At 43.6% G+C, this 23,039-nt stretch overlaps 1 pseudogene; it reads right to left on the reverse strand.

The window, feature by feature from the left end:
* Window positions 1–2,552: 2,552 nt before the first annotated feature.
* Window positions 2,553–3,753, reverse strand: LOC122467059 (annotated as a pseudogene).
* Window positions 3,754–23,039: the final 19,286 nt, after the last annotated feature.

Genomic DNA, 23,039 nt, shown 5'->3' on the forward strand with positions numbered 1-23,039 from the left:
TAGAAGTAAGATAAACAAGGAACACAGTGCCCACCTGGTTTGCCCTAGAACCCCTCATCTCTAGGGCAGCCCTCAAATGAGGATGCTGTGAGCTGGCACACCAGCCTCAGGCCTACATAACCAGAACAGTATATTTATTGAGTGGAAACCATGGTTATGGCCTCTCTGCATCCAGGTAACCCCACATGGTGTGGCTCTTCTACCTGCTGGCAGCCATCCACATCCCAAGTGGCTGAAGAGGCAAGTGGCCTTTGGGCTTCTGCTGGATGAAGAGGCTGGGAATTCTGCCTTCATGTTTTGCATCCTGGGAAAGAGCAATCAGAGGTTAAAGTCTGTTGCATCTGGCGAGGCGAGTTGGGTGCCCAATGAAACACTTTGCCACTGCCATTCTGGTAATGGCACCAGAGGAATTAAATCCCATCATCATAAAGAGAGTTAATAGACAATGTCTAGGTCTTAAAAATCAAGATGTAGCAACATAGGTGTGTGATTTAGACATAGGAAGACAGACCAGAAGAATAAATTGAAGGAGATCAGCAAGAAATGGAGGACAGTCTGGGAGAGGGCAGGCTGTACCAGTCACAGAGCCTTGTAGAGGAGTTTGACTTTTTAGACTATGTACATGTACAAATTTGATACAAATAAGTAGTATCTGCAAAAAGATTTTTTGAAAGACAGGAAATAAATATATAAAAAAAAAATCACAGCCTGGGGCACCTGGGTGGCTCAGTCGAGCATCTGACTTAATTTTAGCTCATGTCATGATCCCAGGGTTGTGGTATCAGGCACTGCTTCAGGCTCTGTGCTGAGTGTGGAGCCTACTTAAAATTAATTCTCTCCTTCTCTCTCTCTCTCTCTCTCTCTCTCTCTCTCAAAATAAAAAAAAAAATTAAATGTGTTTAAAAGTATCGCAACCTTAGGTTCATGAGTTTTGGGTAGCTTTTTATCTCATCTCATTTTCAGTGATTGTCTCACATTTCCTAACAAATGTGTATCACTATAAAATGAGGAACAAAATAATCTGTAGGATTGATGAGAAAAAAATGGAAGTAGGCCTTTGCCAACACTCTTCCTTTGCAGACAAATGGTCCAAACAAATTTCAAAGCCTCTTTGTACTAGATTTATCTGTCTAAGCACAAATTTCATTCTGCAGTGTGCTGAGGCAAATTCTTAACCTGACTGCTTTTTTGATTGTCATCATAATTACTATTAGGAAAAACCTGAATAATAGCCATCTCCTATTGTGTCTGTATTCTATGCTAGGCATTGTGATAAATTCTTGACTTGAATTATCTTATGCAAATTTTAGGGACAGCTTTTTTTTTAATTTTTTTTTTTTACGTTTATTTATTTTTAGGACAGAGAGAGACAGAGCATGAACGGGGGAGGGGCAGAGAGAGAGGGAGACACAGAATCGGAAACAGGCTCCAGACTCTGAGCCATCAGCCCAGAGCCTGACGCGGGGCTCGAACTCGCCGACCGCGAGATCGTGACCTGGCTGAAGTCGGACGCTCAACCGACTGCGCCACCCAGGCGCCCCTAGGGACAGCTTTTTAAGAATGGTGTCTTTATTCCCCTCATTTTACAATAAGACATTTGAGCCTTAAAGAGGTGAGTTCACCTGCACCATGAAGGCAGGCCAGGACACAGACCACCCCTCAGCTTATGCTCTCCTGCCTCCACCTTCAATGTGTACTGTTTACATACCAACACATTTGATCAAATATGCTAAGAATGAGTTATTGCTGTCACTATTGTCATTGACACCTGTTTTTTGAGGCTCAATTATAATCCAGCACTGAGCCTCATGTTGTGAGGAATACAAGGGTTTTAAATGGTTTGCCCACCTCTGAGGGGCTAAAGGTAGGCGTATTTGTTTGCTCAGGCTGCATTAACAAAGAACTACAGACTCAGGAGCTAAACAACCAAAGTTAATTTTCTCACACTTCTGGAAGCCAGAAATGAGAGATCAAAGTGTCCACAAGACTGGTTTCTTCTGAGACCTCTCTCCTTGGCTTGTAGATGACTGTTCTCTTTCTGTGTCCTCACATGGTCTTTCCTGTGTATATGTCCAGGTCTTCCTATCTTTCTCTCTCCCTTCCTTCCTTCCTTCCTTGCTTCCTTCCTTCCTTTTTCTTTCTTCCTTCCTTCCTTTCTCTCTCCCTTTCTTTCTTTCTTTCTCTCTCCCTCACTCCCTCTCTTTCTTCCTTTCATTCTTCCTTTCTGCCTTTCTTCCTTTCTCTTTCTCTTTCTTTCTTTCTTTCTTTCTCTATTGGCAATTATTTAAGACCTTAATTAACAGGCAGTTGTTTTTTGTTAACTTTTTTGAAAAAATCAAGTTATAAACTTTTATTACAAACTTAAAATCAGGTTATTAAAACTCTCAACTTGACCAGATATGAAACAATTTAAAAACCTTTAAAGGTGTATTGAGAAAAAAACAGGCTTCAAAAAAATATTTGTCATTATCAAAAAGAGATAGATGTCTTTAGTTAAAAATAACAGACAAAAAGCATGACCCTCATGCTCAACAGACAAAAAGCAAGCACTTAGGGTCTTTATCTCCAATCTGTTGTTCATTTCTTATTGCTGGAATTTCATATTCATTTCCTCTTGTTGGATGACTAAGCCAGGTGATGGTAGAAATGGTACATTTACTCAGCACCCCCTTGGTCTGTCTTGGGAAGGAACAAATTCTCAGCTGGCAGACCTGCTGCCCTTGTCTCCTTGCCATCTTGTGGTTTAGGGTTTTCTGGACATCTTCATCAGTAACTGAATTTGTGGTGTACTGACATTGAGGTAGTTGCTGACCTTGGGTCTCATCTCCTTGATTTTCCCTATCTTCTTCATCTCTAGGCTGTCTTCAGTAAGGCAGACACATGCAGAACAGTGGCCTATAACCCAATACGGATTCTGTCTCACGAGTCTCTCTTGTTCTCCTTAACCCTGGTTGTCAGCACCCTCCATCCTCTCTTCCTGCTCGGGAGGGTTGGAACACTGGGAATGATGCCCATAGGCTCTTTGCATGGAATGAGAACCATGGCTGCGTGCTGTCAGGCCTGGCTTTTCTGACCCCTCCGTCTTCTCCTCACTTTCACTAATTCTGGTACTTGTGCCAGTGACTGTGTGAAGGACCCCTGTGACATCGAGAGCATCTATAATGGTTAAGGTATGCTGCATGCGTATTTACCACCTTTCACTGGAGCTTCACTGGGACCCATCACATTTGCTGCCTTCACACCCTTTTCTCCTTCAGCATGACTCCACAGTCTCTCCTTCTCCTGTAATGTGAAGGTATTTCCTGGGGCTCTCTTTTATAGCAGTCTGATCTACAGATATATCTTCCTTGCTGTCATTCCTGTTTCTTATATTGAACCATTTTACTGTTTGCTTACCTTCACTGCAATGACCTTGTCCCCACCAGTAGGCACCACCAACGTGAGGCTGCCTAAGCCTCCATTCCCTGGGTGGCTGCCCCTAGTGCCTGGCTTGGTGTAGGCAGTACTAAGAGTGGGATGGCGGTGTGGGGCAATAGGCAGTTGCTGGGTCTGGGCCTCAGTGCTTATGGTTGTGGGGATGGTGATGAGGGCTGTCTGTGACTTCTTTGTGGAAGGTGGCGGCTGGGAGGTAGAGGGATATGATAACTGGCCAGCGACAGTGATAGGGCTACTTACGGCTGTCTGGGGTTCTATCTCAAATCCTGCTATCAGTGGAACTCTGAATACCTCTTTAATGACCCTATCACCAAACATAGTCACATTCTTAGAAACTGGGGGGATGGGACTTCCTTTAGGTGAGTGTTCACACCTATGAGCCTCAAAGTAGGGTCACCAGCCAGCAGCATCGACATACCCTGGGACTTTGTAGGAAATGCAAATTCTAGACCCCACCCCAACCCACTGAAGCAGACACCCTGGAGCAGGTGCAGCCATCTGTGCTCAAAAAGCCCTCCAGGGTGTTGTGACCCAGCTACAATTTAAGGGATGACCTTGCCCTGGAAGAAGCTCAGAGGATCTGAAAATTCCTTTGTGCTAGTAGTTGTGACTAGCCAGAACCGTAGATCCCATTGGTGGAACTTCACCTCTAAATATGCAGGCAGAGCAGAAGAAGGAACAATTTTCATGGCTGTCTGCTCCCAAAGCACAGAGAGAATGTATTTTATTTATTCTTAGCATAAAGGAGCTGCTACTATCAGGCCTCTGCCCTAAGGTGCCCAGAACTGAGCTTGTTTTCCTGAGGCCACACCAGTTTGAGGCTGGGACCCAGGCAAGGGAAGCTAGACCAGGGTAGCAGGTAGGACAGGTAGTAGGAAGGGCAGAGAGCTGATAGGGCAGGTAGGTACTACATAGGATAGGTAGCAGGTAGGGCAAAAATTGCCACTCCTAACTTAAAAGAGGGAAAGTGACTCACCAGTCCACCTAGTCTGGGAATGATGAAGCCAGGTTTAAATTCTGTTCATCTGATTCTTGGATCCCTGTTAGTACAGATCTTACACTCAGGCACAAGTTCCCCTGAGTCATCCTGTACACGCTGATGCCAATCCCCATTTGTTCCTATTGGTAGAATCACAGACACCCTATTTTCTGAAGTCTAACATCTTCCTTTGAACTCTGCTTATATGAAGTAAATTCCACTCTTTATTACCTGTGGGTTGTGGTGTGATTGGGTTTGGGTTTTGTTTTATGATGAGTTTGCATTTCCAGGGTCATGTCTCCTAACACAACATGAGTGACTGCTCTGTGTGGGTTACAACTGCTGCTCTGGGGTTGCTGATGGGGTTTCTATTTCTGGAAAGCACTCCTGTCATGGGGCTGCCTGCCAAAGCCTCAAGCAAGTGATCAAAAAAAGCTAGACTCTCAGCCATCAAGGCAGGCATCCTACTGCAGCCAGGAACTCAGTGTCCAGTGCCTAGAGGGCCAAGAATGGCATCATAAGCAGTCAAGAGTGCCTACCATTAGTGCAGCCACAGCATCTGTTTGAAAATGGCAAACTGTGGTCCAGCTGAGCTCCCCACACGATGGGCAGAGACTAGGGCCTTACTTCCTCTTTCCTTCATCATTCCTCCTGTTTCAAGTGTCTTGTCTCCCACATTGGGGAAAAGTGATTCTGATCTAAAAGTGCCAGCTGTCTTTACTTTTTCAAGATGGCTCACTCCATGGCAGAAGGGAAGCATCCTGCCCCAGTGCAGACTCGCCCTCAGGACATCCACAGCCAGGTCAGCCACCCTTTCCCCCAGGTAAAGCCAATAGCACCTCTTCTGCTATCCCTCTGGGCCCACCTCCCCAGGCAGCACTGAGCACAGAGGACCACTGCCCTTGGCCCACGGTCACTAGAGACCTAAAGTTGAACAGGCACCCAGACAGAACATGTGCTGCCTGTGCTTCAGCAGAAGTAAAACCAAGAATGTTGTGTAGGAGAAAGCTCTATTGTCTTTCCTGTCTGGACAGAAGTTGTTGCTGAGCAGGAGCTCACTGTTGCTGGGATCCAGGGCATGTGTGGTTAGCATGTTGCCCTGTGTTGCATCATCCAGTGCCCTGCCCTCAGTGGCTTCCCTCTTGCCAACTGGAAGGTGCCATACATCATCAGTACTGGCTGGCCACTTGCTGGAGCAGGACTAAGCCTTCTCTGTGAAGGACTGGAGCTTTCTTGGAAACTTTGGTCCTGGAACTTTGTTGAATTGGGAAGGTGTTTTCAAGAGCACAGCTGTGGACACCAGCAGGCAGCAGTGTGGTTGTGAAGAAAAGCACAGACATTGGCCCAGAAAGAACAACACTGAAACCTCACCTCTTGTGTTCTCAAGAGCTCAGCCCAGTCACCTCAGACCAGTGGCCCATCCACACATGCACTCACTCAGAAATTACTATGGGCATTTACCTTAGGCCAGACACTGTTCTGGGCATCGAAAGACAACTTTGAAAAGCTATGACACGGTCCCTGCCTCTTTTTATTTTTTAATGTTTATTTATTTTGAGAGAGAGAAAGAGAGAGCATAAACAGGGGAGGGGCAGAGAGAGAGAGAGAGAGAGAGGATCCCAAGCAGGCTCCATGTTGTCAGCCAGAGCCCCACATGGGGCTCAATCCCACAACCTTGAGATCATGACCTGAGCCAAAATCAAGAGCCAGATGCTTAACCAACTAAGCCATCCAGTACCCCAAGGTTCCTGCTTCTTTGGGACTTCTCTCCTAGTGGGGGAGCAATCCACAGCAAATAGACAATCCAGGAAAGCATCGTCAGGGAATGATGAGTAAAATACAGAAAATTTACACGTGGGGTTGGTGATGGGGGCGGAAGCCACTGGAGGGGGTGGTTAGTGAAAAGTGTCTTCTGGACAGGAATGTCCTATTATTATGCATAATAGTAACTGTGTAACTCTCAGAACAGTCACACAGTTGTCTTAGTGACAGGAAAGTGCTGCCCTGAGCAGGGCGCCCACTTCCACTCCTCACTTAGAACCCTCACAGAGCAGTGCTGCTCCCATGCCAAGCCTTGCTATCATGATGAAATGCAGGAAGAATAAGGGCAGACTGAACTTCAGGGAGGGATTCTGCTCAGTGGGGAAGTGGGGGTGAGATTAGCAGGTAAACTTTGCACCCTGCCCCTGAGAATTTCCCCACTGAGTTCTGGCTGTTTCACCACAACCAACCTGGTCTCCCTGTGACTACAGGGCCTCCTCAGCAAAAGTCCCCTGCAGCATGCCTGCAGGCCAATCTGTTGGGATTCCTGATCTGTCCCCAACAAGATCCCAGGTGCACCCATGTGTGGCCTGTGCCCCTGTACCACGAACATGGAGCAGAACACCCATGTAAAGGGGCCACCATGTGATTGCATTTAAAATCAGGTTTGCTCAAAATGTGTTGTGAAATGTTTATATGAGAATGGGGCAGAGGCTATTTAAGAAAGTTGTAGTGTGAAAACCAGTCAGGGGAACTTGTTTAAGGAAAGGGAATCCTTCTGCAACTGGGGAAGCATTCATTAGGGAAGAGGGGTTGGAGCCTGGGGACAGGACCAGAAGAGCCTGAAGCTTTTGACAACAGGAGGGTGTGAGGAGAGAACCAGGAGAATGCTAGTGGCTTGGTGATAGCACCACTGGCTGGTAGGGCAGGGCCTATGTGGCACTAACCCACATGCCTCCAGCAGCCCCTTAGGAGACTGTGTTTGGGTGTAAGGAAAGCCTTTTACCTTTCTTTTCTTTGATTTTCTTTTTCTTCCTAAGGTGGACTGAGAAAACATTTCCCCAATCTCCAGCTAAGGGGTTATGGTTGGGTTGAGAGTGGGCAGGAATTAGGGACAATGTTTATTCTGCTCAGCCCTGTACTATTTCCGGTCTACAAACCTTATGCCAATACAGTCAACAGATTTAGAAAAACAAAATACGCCAACTTCAAAGCATGTGCAAAGACAGAGCCCCAAACATCCAGAGTATATAGCTTTTGGCCCCAGGGCCTTCATCCTGTGAAGCCCATTATCTTTCCTTGATGTTTCCTAAACAGTGTGGTTCTGCCAGGCAAGGACTGTTTGGAGAAGGGAGGATGGAGTAAATTGGAACATACCAGGGCTTCATCTGTGGGTTTGCTTTGAAGCCTCATCACATGATTTTCTGATATCAGAACTGAATACCACTTGTATCAGTAGTAAAACACTGCAGTGATAACAGCACAGTTGGATGACATCATGTCTTCATTCCCAAGGCCCTGGGAGCTGCACCTGAGCCACCAGACTTGGCTGCTGGGGGTGAGGGGGTTCTGGGATAGGTCTTTCAGGCCACACTGCCTCTCTGGAAATTATTACAGGAGTATCTTGTCTTTTTGCATTTTGCTTTATTGCACTTTAAAGACATTGCATCTTTCACAAATGGAAGGTTTGTGGCAACCCTGCATGGAGCAAGTCATTGACACCATTTTTCCAACAGCATTTGCTCCCATGTCTCCATGTCACATTTCGTTAATTCTCACAATATTCCAAACTTTTTCCTTACTACTTTATTTGTTACAGTTATCTGTGATCAGTGATTATGGCTCACTGAAAGTTAAGATGATGGTTAGACTTTTTTGGCAATATATATTTCTTAAGGCATGTACATTGTTATTTTAGACCTAACGCTGTTGCACACTTACTAGACCACAGTATAGTTAAACTTAACTTTTATAATGCACTGGGAAACCAAACAATTCATTTGACTTGCTTTCTTGTGATATCTGCTATATTGCAGTGGTCTGGAAATGAACCCACAATATCTCTGTACACCCTCAACGTGGTCAGCTCTGCCTAACACACCATCACCACAAGAGTGTCACAAAGGGTGCAATCTGCCACCCAAAATGAGACACAACTGTTTAAGTGGACTGATCTATTCCCAGAACTGGACTGGTTTGGTAAGATTTGGTCAATGTGCCTAGATTTGTTCTTTTCTGCATGGCCCAGTCTATATTTCTTCCCTTTTACAGATCACTCACGTCCCAATTTCTTACCTGAATCTCTCTCCCCAGCCACCAACTCAGCATTTAATATTTGAGATGTCTTAAAGTTTCAAATGGGTGAACTAAAGTGTTCAGAGTATGCCAGCTCAAAACATGCCGCTTCAGCATGATTATTTTGAGCTAAAGGCATTTGAAATTCAACAGATGCAGAAGGAAGGCTTCCTGGAGCTTTCCTTATCTGAATAAAAGCAGAAACTTCTGGGAAATGAGGACTGCCATAAATCCCCTCTCTCATAGAAGTTTTATGGCTGTGAAGAAGACAGAAAGTTGGCACTGAGATGGACCTGCACAAACAAGCCGTATTCCATTGGTCCCCACACATATTTACCTTCTCACAGTCTGCCACCCTTGGAAGCCTAAAACCTTTCCTTCCTCTTGTCACTCTACAAACAGCTGTGGAAGTGCTCACATTAACTTCAGTGACAGTGGCGACACCACCTCCATGCTTTCAGGGACAAATCCCCAAAGGTATTTGTGCAATCCAAGTTTGAGAAACACAGCCATTGAAGCCCCATTATACACCAGCTGCTCAGTCAATGCAGAGCCAACAATGGTTTGGCGGCCTTCACTCTCATTTAACCTGAGGTGTGAGGTTTTCACCAGGGTTCAGACTTATCCAGCTGACGTTTTCTGAGACCCCTGAGCCTCACTCCACCTGCTCTGACATTGCAGGCCAGCCCGGCATGCAACCCAGAGAGTGAGTTGTCTGAGGGCTGCTGTGTGAGGGTGTCCAGCATGCTGATGACCCCACGGCTCTCCTATCAGCCTTTCTCTCCACCAGACATTCCCACCATTGGAGTCTCTCCTGTAGGTAAAGCAGGAGATCAGCACCCTCAACAAAACGGCAGGGCAACAAATAAGAGGAACAGGGAATGGACTTTTTCTCTAAGTTTGAACCTCTCGCCAGGTGTTCAATCCTCACACAACCCACCACAAGTAACCACCACTACCCCACTTCACAGAGTAGAAGGCTGAGGCTTCCAATTTCTCACCAGGGTCACGTGTGAGGAAATGGAAGAGCTGAAACTGGAACTCAGATCTATCTGGCTTGTTCTACTTTTGTTTTGTTTTGTTTTGTTTTGTTTTGGTCAGAATTTACCCACATCTCAAAAACAGGTGACACAACTTCCCAAAGAATATCTGAGAGATGAAATTAAGCTCAAAACAAAATTGGAGCTGTGACCACTCAAATGCAGTTTTGCTAATGCCTCTCATTCTGAATCCATTATGTTTTACACTAATCAGCCATTGAGCCTTTCCAGAATCTGACAACACTCTCAACATTTGCCACAGTACCAAATTAGGTTGAGATCCCAGGGAAACACCACCCTAGTTTGGTCTGTGTAAGGAATAATCAAAAATGTAGATGTTTAAAATGGAAATCCAGTTTCCCAAGGGATATTTTCCACTTTCTTGATTAAAAAAAATGCCTCTTACATTCAAATTGGTCCTGAGAATATTTGTTTAATGCAAAAGTGGGGTTGCCAATGAAATGCCTTCTTACCAGCCCCCATGAGCACGTGGTTCCAACAGTTGGACCCTTGCCTTTCCCTCAAAAGATAAGGTTTTAGGTAATTAATGGGTTTCTTGAGATCTTGGACTGGGTGGTCCATTTAAAAGGATGCCTCATGAAATTTCCTATTTTAAAAAAGTTATGATTTAGGGGCTTACAAGGATCTCAGGAAAGGAACAGACCCATCTCCTCAGAAATGTCTAGAGAAAGCTTTAGAAAACAGCTCCGTACTCAGAAAGTAAGGAAGAGAGAGAGACAAGAGAAAAAAAGCATTTGACTTCTCTCTTGCTCTTTATATGTGAGGATTTGTATTGAAAAATTCAATAAAGAAAGTTCAGTGGATTCTCTTAGATTTAGATACCCTAATTATTCAGGCATTAGACATCCAAAGGACTAAATAGAGCTTTTGCTTTACTTACAGAGCCAACAGTGTACTAGGAAAACTATAACATGAAACTTTCATTGAAATTCCTGAAAGAAAAATACCTTATGCTGGGTTCTCTCAGAACAATCTCTGAGACAAAGAATCGGGGTTAAGTAGCTTATTTGGGAGTCAACTCAGGAAGCAGGAGTGGGAGAAGGGAGATGAGCCAGGGCAGGACAGCCAAGAAAAGATGCCTCCGTGTGGGGTTAACACTGTGGGCAACAGGGCTGGATCCCACCAGAAACTTCCTGGGACAATGCACCTTAGACTCCTCCCACCAAGGGGCAAGGACAATGGGGTACCTACTCAACAAGCCCCACCCCTCCTTGGGATGTGGGGGAGGGAAGAGGAAGATTTCTCAGTGGCCCGTGTGTGTGAACCATATCAAATCCTATGGAAGTTAAAGAACATAATAATTGAATTCTGTGGAGTCAGAGGCTTGGTGGTCACCACAAAGTCCAGCTATTCCAGTCTCTGGACATATCTCTCACGTCTTTCCTCTCCTGTGGTTGGTGTCTGTCATGGTCTCCTTTGGGAAATTCTTGGAACAGCTCCTCTCAGTACCACAAGGACCTTCTCATGTCCTCTGAGAGACTCGATTCAGATTCCTAGCCCAAGGTCTCCACTTTGGGCACCCAGCTCCTGAGGTGCTCTCCAGAGCTTCAGCAGCCACCCTGGCAGTGACATAGCTGAGTGTGTCCTCAGAGCGACCACTTCCATTTACAACTTGATTCCAGGATTTAGAATCAAGAGGGTCTTGTAGATTAGAGGGTCTGCCCATAGACTTGTTCACTGAGGGCAAAATTGGCCTCATATAAACCACCAGCTCTTGCTTATCCTCACTGGAAGAGAGGCAAACCTGGCCAAACCTCGCCACTCACAGCCCTGTTCCCTCTTGTGTGGATCCAACATCTTGTGCCAGAGGCTAGGGTCTTGGCCAGCCTGCACATCCTGCTGGCTTTGAGTTCCAAGTATCCACCTGGCCTGTGAGATCAGGCTCTGCCTCTGCCACAGCCCTGCAGCCCACCTTCCTCAGACCTCATTATCACAGTCCTCAGTAATCCACATCCTTCCGTGATATCTGAGAGCCCAGACCATAAACGTGGCTTCATCTCTCTAGATCACTGCCCTACATATATGTACACACACAAACATGCGTGTACACAATACACTCGCACATAAACACACATGCACACACATGCACTCACATTCACATATACAAACACACAAGTTCACACACAATTTTTCAAGCCCTTGTCTTGACTCAAGAAGTAATTTCCTTATCCATAATTTGTACGAAAATTTCTGCGTGAACATATTTTTAAATGTTATTTAGGACTATTACATATTCCAACTTGCATGAAAATTTTCTTAAATGCTATTTGGACTAGAAAAGTGACCCACTTCACTGAGCTATCTTCATAAGTCTTTTTTTTCTTCCCAATTATGTTATTGTGGTAGTTAAATACACATATCACAAAATTCACATCTTAATAATTTTAATTGTACAATTCAGTAATGTTAAATACATTCATACTGCTGTACAACCATCACCACCATCCATCTCCAGAATTCTTTTTAAAATCTTGTAAATTTTTTAATTTTATTTTATATTTTTTTAATGTTGAATTATTTTTGAGAGAGATATAGAGCACAAGCAGGGCAGGGGCAGAGAGAGGGAGACACAGAATCTTGAAACAGGTTCCAGGCTCTGAGCTGCCAGCAGAGAGCCCGACACAGGGCTCAAACCCACGAACCGTGAGATAACGACCTGAACCAAAGTCCAATACTTAACCAACTGAGCCACCCAGGCGACCAAAATCTTGCAAATTTAAAATCTATATCCACTAACCAGTAACTCCCCATTTTCTCATCCTGGTGGCCCTGGTAACCACCATTCTACTTTCTGTTTCTATGAATGTGATTTCTCTAGGTCCTTCAAATAAGTGGCATCATACAGTATTTGTCTTTCTGTGACTGACTTATTTCACTTAGCATAGTGTTCTTAAGGTTCATTCGTGTTAAACAAGGTTTCAGAATTTCCTTCCTTGTTAAGGCTGAGTGATATCCCAATGTGTACTACATTTTGTTTATCCATTCATCTATCAGTGGACACTTGGTTGTTACATTCAGCTATTTTGAATAATGCTGCTATGAACATGGGTGCACCAACACCTCTTTGAGTCTCTCTTTTCATTTCTTTGTGGTATATACCCAGAAGTGGAATTGATGACTCATACAAATCTGTTTAATTTTTTGTAGAACTACTGGTTTTCCACAGCAGCTCCTCCATTTTACATTCCCACTAATTGTGCAAAAGGCTTCCCTTTCCTCCACATCCTTGCCAAAACTTGTTATTTTCTGGTTGGGGTTTTTTGGGGTGTGGGGGGGGTTGTTTTTGCATTTGTTTTGGAGAGTAGACATTCTAATATCTCATTATGGTTTTGATTGGCATTTCCCTAATGACTAGTGATGTTAAGCATCTTTTCATGTGCTTGGCCATTTGTATATCTCTTTTGGAGAAATGTTTATTCAAGCCCTTTACACTTTTGTAGGCAGGTTATTTGATTTTGTTGTTGATGAATCTTAGGGGTTCTCTCTATACTCTGGATATGAGTCCCTTATCAGATATGTGATTTGCAAATATTTTCTCTTATTATGTAAGTTTCCTTTTTTACTATCAATAGTGTATTTTGATGAACAATTTTTGTTTAACTTCATGAAATCCAATTTGTCTGCTTTTCCTTTTGTTGTCTGTGCCATTGATGCTCTATCCAAAAGATCATTGTAGTGAAGACTTTTCCTTATGTTTTCTTCTAATAATTTTATACTTTCAGCTCTTACTTCAGGTATTTGATCCTTTCTAAGTTAATTTTTGTATACAGTATTAGATAAGGATCCAACTGCATTCTTTGTCCTGTGGATATCCAGTTTTTCCAGGACCATTTGTTGAAAAAACTGTCCTTTCCATACTGAGTGGAGTTGGCTCTTATCAAAAATCATTTGACCATATATGTGAGAATTTATTTCCAGGATCTCTATTCTATTCCATTGGTCTGTATATTTGTCTTTATGCCAGTATCATATAACTTTGTTTACTGTAGCTTTGTAGTAAGTTTGGAAATTAGAAAACGAGAGTCCTTTAACTTTTTTTTCAAAATCCTTTCATATGTTTAGGGTCCCTTGAAATTTCTTATGTATTTTAGGATGGATTTTTTTTTTATTACTACAAAAATTAACACTGGGATTTTGATACAGCTTGCACTGAATCTGTAAATCATTTTGGTTATTATTCACATTATAACAAAATTAAGTCTTCTAATCCATGAACATGGATGTCTTTCTGTTTATTTATGTCTTTTTGAATTTATTTCAGCAATGTTGTATAGTTTTCAATGTACAAGTCTTTCAACTTCTTGCTTAAGTAAATTCATAATCATTTTATTGTTTTTAATGTTATTAATAAATAGAGGGGCACCTGACTGGCTCAGTTGGAGGAGTATGGAATTCTTGATCTCAGGATCACAAGTTTGAGCCCCATGTTGGGTGTCCAGAGTACTGAAAGAAAGAAAGAAAGAAAGAAAGAAAGAAAGAAAGAAAGATTATATAAAACTAGAATTATTTACTTAAAAATAAATAAATAATAATAAATTATTTTTAAAATTTCGTTTTAAGATTGTTTATGGTTAGTGTATAGAAATGAATCTGATTTATGTGTGTTAATTTTGTATACTGCAAAGTATTGCTGAATTCATTTAGTTGTTCAAACAAATTTTTGTGTGTGGAATCCTTCAAGTTTTCTACATGTAAGATCATATTATCTGTGAACAAAGATAATTTTACTTCTTCCTATGGATACTTTTTATTTATTTTTCATGCCTAATTGCTCTGACTAGAGCTTCCAGTATTATGTTGAATAGAAATAGTGAAAGTGAACATCTTTTCCTTGTTTTGTGATCTTAGAGAAAAAGTTTGCTGTCCATTAATTATGTTCACAATGAGTTTTCAGATATCGTTTTGTTTTGTTTTGTTTTGATTTGATTTATTTTGTTTTGCTTTGTTTTGTTTTGTTTTGTTTTGAGAGTGTCCTTCTACTGGTTTGTTGAGAGTTTTTTCATGGAAGAATGTTGAATGCTGTCAAATAATTTTTCTGCATCAGTTGAGATAATCATGTGGTTTTCTCCCCATTATTTTCTTATTGTGGTGTGTTATATTGATTGATTTTCTTATTTTGAAGTATGTTGAACCATCCCTGCATTCCAGGGGAAAATCTGACTTGGTCATGGTGCAATTTCTTAATATATAACTGAATTCAGTTTGATATTTATTTGTCGAGGATTTTTTGCATCAATGTTCATAAGATATATTGGTCTATAATTTTATGCTCTGTAGTGTCTTTGGCTTTATTATCAGGTCAATGTTGGCAACAAAAAATGAGTTGGGGAGTATTCCTCCTCTTCAATTATTTTGAAAGGATTGGTGTTAGATCTTCTCTAAATATTTGGTAGAATTCACCAGGAAAGCCTGATGGACCAGAGCTTATTCTTGTCAGATGTTTGATTACAGATTCAATCCTCTTACTATTTACAGGTCTATTAAAACTTCCAGTATCTTCATGACTTAGTCCTTATATGTTTGTGTTTTTAGAAATGTGTCTATTTTGTCTAGGTTATCCAATTTTTTGATGTACAATTGTTCATGGTACTCTCTTAAAATCCTTTTTTATATGTGTAGAATCAGTAGCAATGTTTCCATATTAATTTCTGATTTTAGTAATCTGAGTCTTCTCCTTTTTCCTGAGTAAATCTAGGTAAAGGTTTGTCAATTTATTTATCTTTTCAAAGAAACAACTTTTGGTTTTGTTTTCTTTCCCTATGTTTTTTATTTTCTCTAGCTCATTTATCTTTGCTGTATTTTTTTTATCAAAACTGAGAGACAATATATTTTTGTTGTTTGAGCCACCCAATCTGTGGTACTTCATTATGGCAGCCTTAGCTGACTGATACATTTATTTCAAAGAAGAGCTACTCAGGAGTGTTTATGTAAAAAGCACCTGATAAGTACTAGTTCTCACTAAAACCCTGACAATATCCCAAGTGTGAACAATGAGGCTTTTGAGGCTCCATGTGAGGGACCCAAGGTTTAGAAAAGTTAAAACGTCTCTAAGGTCATGTAGGTGGTGAGAAGAGTAAGGTCTCAGACCTGCCCTGGTAGACTGCAGGGCTCATGTGCTGAACTGTGACAGAGACTTTTAAACATCCCTCAGTACAATTCAAGTGTATTTTTATGTTTCCAGATAAAACAAAAAACAAAGATGAGACCTTTCATGAAGCTGGAAAAGGATCTGGAAATCTCCACTTCTCATCTTCCTCAACACTGACAGCTAGCAGAGATTGAGTGTTTGCCATGTGCCAATGCTTTCCATGGGCTTGATGGAATTTTCCACTTATTCATGTGGCAATCTCTAGTACCAGCTCTATTATTATTGAATTTTATAGTCACAGGAATCAAAGCCATAAGGAGGCTGGGTAAATTGCCCAAACTCCTTCTATTGAAAGGAACCATCCTGAGGAGATGGTAGTGCAAGCTCATTAGGAAGGGACATGGCTGGGGAAATGTGTCCCATGGGTGACAGTCCAATCATGATGTCACTAAACACCTATGAAACTGAGCAAGTGGGTCCCCAAAGCCATAGGAAGAGAATATCCTTCCTCACCAAACAATATACAACAATTTCTCTCATTGGGCCTTGGAAGGCAGTAGAAGAGGACACCAAGAAGACCAGGACCAAGGTTGACTAAGGGGATCAGAGGTACACCCTTTGTCCCTTGGCTTACCACGTGTCCTCCTCATCCAAGGAGCCCCCACTGTCTTTTCCACAAGTCATCATTCTCTCTGGAGGCTCAGATCTACTCTAGTGCCTCCAATGAAGCCTACCCTGATCCTTGACTCCCATATTACTCTGCTCAGCTGCCACAACAGAGTGCCACAGACTGGGTAGCTTAACAATATAAATATATTCCTCACAGTTCTGGAAGCCAGAAGTCCAAGATCAAGGTGCTGGCTGATTCAGTTCCTGATGACAGCCTTCTTCCCACCTTGTAGACAGCCACCTCCTCACTGTGCCCTCACGTGATAGAGAGCAAGTGAGTTTTGGTGTCTCTTCTGATAAAGTAAGCAATCTTACTGGATAAAGGCACCACCCTTACAACCTCATTGAACCTTAATTACCTCCATAAAGGGCTTATCTGCAAATACAGTCACACAGGGGGTTGGGGCTTCAACACAGGAATTTGGGGGAGACACAAACATTTAGTCCATAACATTCCACCTAAAATTCCCCCAAAATTCACATCCTTCTTGCATACAAAATACATCTATTTTACCCCAACAGCCCTTAAGCTTAGTGAGTTAGAGTGTTAAATTGTCCCAAGATCAGTTCTAAAGTCTATAGCCCAAAGTCCTATTTACATATCTTCTAGATCAGATACACATGAGAGTCAAGATACAGTTCTTCCTGAGGCAAAATTCCTTTCTAGCTGTGAAACTGTGAACCAAGCAAGTCAGTCACATGCTTCCAAAACATAATGGTTGGAAAAGAATAGGTAAGACAACTTATCAAAAAGGAAAAATAGGAAAGAAGGAAGGGTGAAGGGTGACAGGTCCCCACCAAGTCCAAAACTATCTAGGCAAATTCCATTAGATCTTAATGCTGAAGAATCTCCTCTTTGGCTTGGTGCCCTGGCCAAGGGGTAGCAGGCTTACCCCCATACCTCTGTGGGGCAATACAGCTCTTTAAGCTCAGTAGACAGTAACCCTTACCCCCATAGTTCTCTGCAAGGTCCCTGTCCTATGAAACCAAAGAGGAAATAGCCCTGTGCACTGGATCTGTGCTGGTAGTGGTAGCCCTAATGATCTCTGACTTTACTCTGAGGTCATTCTTTGATTTTTTTTTTTGAAGGATAAATCTTGTTCACAGCCAAACAGCTCTATCATCCAGTCCTATTAGAATCAAATAAATCCCATGACCATCTTTCATTATGTCCTATTTTCTCTGTCCCTTTAGTTCAAACTGGCAGTGTCTCTGGTGGAACAATCCCACCTCTATTCCTAGCTTCTGCAGAAGTGGCTGGTTAAATCTGTGGCTAACACTGCACAAATCTCCTTATCAATATGAATAGGCTGAGGACTTTCCAAACCATTCAGTTCTGGCTCCTTTTTGCTTAACAATTCCTTCTCCAATTCATCTCTCCCCTTGCATTTTATTGCATACACTCAGGAGTACCCAGTTCAATACAGCATTAGCACTCACAGTTATGTGAGTGGATCACAACTCGGCCAAGTTCTTTGCCACTTTAAAGTAGACAATGTCTTCCCTCCAATTTCTAATGACATCGCTCATTTCCATCTGAGAACTCATCAGGATGGCCTTTAATGTTTACATTTCCACCAATCTTCTGCCCTTGATTTACCCTTTAAGAAGAGAGAGACCTGGGGAGTCTGGGTGGCTGCTCAGTTGGTTAAGCAGCTGACTTCAGCTCAGGTCATGATCTCATGGTTCATGGGTTCCAGTCCTGCATTGGGCTCCATGCTGACAGTGCAGAGCCTACTTGGGATTCTCTCTCTTCCTCTCTCTGCCCCTCCCCTGCTCATGTGCTCTCTCTCTCTCTCTCTCTCTCTCAAAATAAGTAAAACTTAAAAAAAGAAGAAGAAGAGGGAGACCTTCTTTGCAGCTCTCCTCTTTTCTTTCTGAACCCTCCCTAGAATCCCCTTCAATGTTGCATTCCACCAACAGGCCATTCACAGAAATCTAGCTTTGCTAGCAGGTGCCTCACTAGCAGGTGCTTCGATACTCCTCCAGCCTCCACCCATCACTCAGTCCCAAAGCCCTTCCTCATATTAAGGGATTTGTTACAGCTCCCCACATCTGAATGCCAAAATCTGTCTTAGTCTTCTCAGTTTCCCAAACAAAATACCACAGACTAGGGGTCTAACACAACAGAAATATGTTCCTCATGTTCTGGAAGCTGGAAGTCCAAGAGCAAAGTGCCAGCTGATTCAGTTGCTGCTGACAGCCCTCTTCTTGGCTTGTAGACATCCACTTTCTCACTGCATCCTCACATGGTGTGTAGAGAGAGAGTTCTGGTGTCTCTTCCGATAAAGTCACCAATCCTATGGGATCAGGGCTTACTTTATGACCCCATTCAATCTTAGTTACCTCCATACAGGCCTTATCCCCAAATATAGTCATATTGCAGGTTGAGGCTTCAACATGTGAATTTAGGGGAGACAAATTCCATCCACAGCACCCCCAAACCTTCCCCATCAGGATTATCTATAGGGAACCCCAAGAATGTCATCTGCATTTCCTCCTAGGATGTGGCCATTCCTCCTTTTACCAGATCTACCCCTGTTGTGGACCCCATGGCTCCTTAGTGGCTCCTTCATGGCAGTGACCTGCCTCTGTACCAAGACATGGCATTCATGTAGTTAGGTTGTTAATTGAGAACACCACATATTCAGCACGGTGTGGGTCACAGCCAATGGTAGAAGAATCAATAAAGTAATCAACAATCAATAGGGTTGGTGAACTCCATTCCTATGGGAGGCTCTTGCTTCTCTGCCCTCTTGACAAGTGATACACATGGGATTGCTGCTCAAAGCATAGACTCAGAACCAGGATGTCTAGGTTCAAATCCCAGCTTTAACAATTTTTTAGCTGTGTGACCTTGGGCAAGGCATTTAACTTCCCTGTAACATAGGGACAATAGTAACCTCTACCTCACAGGCAGCTGGGAGGATGCAATGAACTAATGCATGTGTTTGGCATAGGGAAAGACATAAGGTATCAGCTATTCCATCACAAACACCAGTGCCCCTTCACTGTCACTGCCTGGCACTTTACCCTTAGCCCCAACAGGGCCTGTTCCCTTAGTAGGACAAGAGCTCTTAGCTCACTGTTTCCCTTTGAAGACTCTCTATGTGTAGGAATAGTCTGATGCAGTCATGCTCTGCGATGACCTGGGGTCTCCCTCAGTTCCCCACAAGACTGTACCCACCCAGCTGGCAGAGGAAGAAAAGGCTACTGTCTATGCACTCCCCCCACTAGCACTTAGCACAGTTTCTTGCACACATACACTCACACTATATGTTTTTTTTTTTAAATTAATGAATGCATGAGCAAAGAAAGTGATTGGATTAAATAGTTGTTAGTAACAACTACTTTTTACCTAGCTACATGAATGGTTTTATTATCTTTATATTTTTCTCTGAAATGGTACTTTTCCCATATATATATAAAATTATCACCACTGGGAGATTGCTATACCTAATTATCACATGAAGAAATGTAATTTCTCACAAGATCTTTTTCTTGAGAGCCAGTGTCACTGGAAAAACCAGTGTTCACTGTCACTGAATTTCTGGCAGTGGATAAAGCCTGGCTAATGCTGTGCATCAGAAAAGCGATTCCATCTACCAACTACATTCTAGTTTAGGAAATTGTGGAGACAACGAAAAAGAGAACAGGAAGCATAGAAAAATGAGGGCTGCATTGCTGGCTATACAGAATTTCAAGGCTACTCCAGGGGATCTGTTCCCAGGTACAGCTTTTATCAGTAAGAGATTACCTCCTTCCTACCTATTCCCATGGAATAGAGGCCAAACCTTTAAAGAGTGTCAGTTTAAAGAGATATCAGATAATCCACCCCCTCAGATCTCCCATATTTCAACCCTCCCATCAGAACAACGGGTTTTATGTCAAGAGAACTCAGCAGGGCAACAATAGCATGATTTAAGGAATGTTTGTCTTAGGTTGGGTTTCCCAGAAGGTGTCCCTGACACAGAGATTGTGGGCAGTGATGATTAAGGAGGGGCTCTCAGGGAGAAGGAACGAGGCAGTGGGAGAAACAGAACAGAGAAGGAGGAGGAGCCAAGTATGTAGGGATGACTTGGGCCAAGTCCTGAAAACAATGCTCCAGCACGATCCGCAGATGCTCTGGAGTGTGAGTTCCAGCTCAGAGTTGTCAGAACCACAGGCATAGGTGGTCCTTCATATTCCCACAAGGTCATGCATTGCCCACAGGCTGCAGGTGGGCTGGAAACAAGGGGACAGAAATGCCCAGACTTGAGCTCTGTGCTGGCCGGCAAAGCAGCACCCACTAAAGAGCTGCCATGGTGCAGGCAGTGTTTCCAGAACAACTGAAGAGCTGGGAATACAGGATGGGTGAAGAGGTCAGAGTGCATCTGATGAGCCCCGCACTACTCGCAACTGGAACTCAGTGGCATAGCTGACATCCTTATTTGAAAGGAGACATTTCGATTTAATCAGAAGGCAAGTGAACTGGGCCAGCTCCCCACCCTTGTACTTAGAAGCCACTGGTTAGGAGACTGATAAAGAGGAAGGTTGCTCCCCACCCAGTCTCAGACCCAGCCCTGAAGTCCCAAGCCAGGGAACTCAGCATGGAAAAAGCTCCTGGACTATTGTCTCAGAGTTTACGACCCCCAGGCAGAACGCCTAGATGACTCACCCTTAAATCCATCTTGCTGCTGACTTACCTTTTCCTCCAGCCTTGTTTGAGAGTGTCTCCTTGGATAAGCAGCTCGGTGAGGAAGAAAGGGTAGGGACCTGGGCAGCAGATCCACATTAAATTAACTAGTTAACCTCTCCAAGCTGCATTTCTCTGGTAAGTGAAATAAAGATAATTTCTCTGCTTCTCAGAGATATGGTAACAAGTGGAGATAACACAAGTAAGGCATTTGCCTACAGGAAATAGCATTAGGAATTTTAGTTCTTATCATTATTACCTTGTCCTGGGGGAGAAAGCCCATAAGCCAAGCCTGGTACCCTGGCTCATTGATGCATATGACTGTACCTGGCATCTCTCGGGGGAGGTTCTCCTGGACTCCAGCACAGAGCTGCTGTGTACTGTTCTCCATGACCAGACCCACCCCCCAACAACCTGCCACCAGGCCTCCCTGCCAGCCCAGAACTCCATCGGCTCCTCCTTCATAGACCCTCCACTCTTCCCACCTCTGACACTCTTCATTTGGGACTGATGTAATTACTCAGCAGGCCCTGCAAGTCCCTACTTTCTTGGCTCTGTTCCCTCATATCAGTACCATTTTGTTGCCTGCATATGCTGGGCTGTCTCTCAGTTTGCAACCAAAGAATAGCAACACTCTGTATGTAGAAGAGAAAGTTAGAATGTCATGGGATCCCAGAGCAGGAAAGGACTTTGGCCCAGATAAAGTTGTTTGTAGCCGTGCTCATAGTAGGCATAGGTTAAGCCATACACAAACAGCCTCCAAAATCTCAGGGGCTTAACACAGAGGGTGTTTGTCTTCCACTCATTCAGAGGCTACTGCACATTTGGACAGTTCTTTGAGGCAACTGTCCTCCATGCAGTGACCCAACAATTCAGGGGAGAATTTTTGGGGCCCCACCACCTGTGGCCTCCTCCATGGCTTCCCTGGCTGGGGAAAGAGATAGGAGGGCCAAATAGGGTCCAACCGCCTGGGATGACTTTCACCCACATCCATGTGCCCCCACCAGGAGGGAGAATCGAATGTCACACCAGGGCATATTTCTTTTCCCCAGAATTAAACTTTACATAGAACCCCAAACCAGGTGCTTCTCTGTCTTAAGAGGAAATGGGAGAGTCCTCTTGAAGGCCCTCTTGCCACCCTTTCCTTGAAGGACCAGCCTCAGCCCTCTGTCTCTGCAGAGCACACTGGGCACTGCAGTGCCCACATGTCCCCTCTGACACTTCTAGAAAAGGTCAGCAGACCAAGGATATCCTGGCCATCATGCACCCTCTCATTGGCAGTGTGCTCCTGGAACCATCTCAAATGATTCCTTGCTTTGGGACTGACCTGTAGCATTTTTTTAAAGGACAGCAGAGTGGATGAAATCATCCCCCATTGTGGACTTCAAACAAAATGCTGTGCAATGTGATTACACAATTCCATTTAAATAGTAATACAGGGTGAGGAAAGGGAATATCACCATATGTCCATATCTTGAAAAGCCTTTGAAGTCCTCATTGGTGCCCGAGAAACTTTAGAAATTCATCAAATCTTAAAAAATGTCAAAGGAAAGTGCATGATAACAAGACTCAGGATGTTAAGTAAAGAGACAGGAATTAATCTCCATTCATTAATAGAATGCTGAAGTGACCTTTAAATTAAATCAAAGTCATATCACTGAAGAAAAGGACTTTATTGTGAAGTTTCCTCCCACTCACAGCTTCTGCCCTCACTCCTTTGCTGCTGGAGCCTCAGGAACATCTCCCTGCTCCCTCAGGCCCTTCTTTGGCTGAGAATAGAGTGCATGTCCAGAGGAAGCCAAACATCTGTGCAGACTGGGTCACTGCCCATGGGGCCAAACCAAACCCATTCCCTTTCCTCATACTCACTCTGCTTCTGGGGAAAGCTCTGAGGTCCCTGTGTACCTGTCTATTCCAATCCCACCACCTGCTCCTCCAGCCCGCCTGCTGTGGCACCCTGCCCACTGGACCATCCCTGTCCTGGCCCCTTCCCCCATCCTCTCCCTGACCCAGGACCTGCTGGACTGAAGTCAGGTGCCTCCCAGGCGGTTCCCAGGCCCCAGCCTCAGCTTCTTC

This window comes from Prionailurus bengalensis, chromosome A3 (assembly GCF_016509475.1).
Source record: "Prionailurus bengalensis isolate Pbe53 chromosome A3, Fcat_Pben_1.1_paternal_pri, whole genome shotgun sequence".
Lineage (NCBI taxonomy): Eukaryota > Metazoa > Chordata > Mammalia > Carnivora > Felidae > Prionailurus > Prionailurus bengalensis.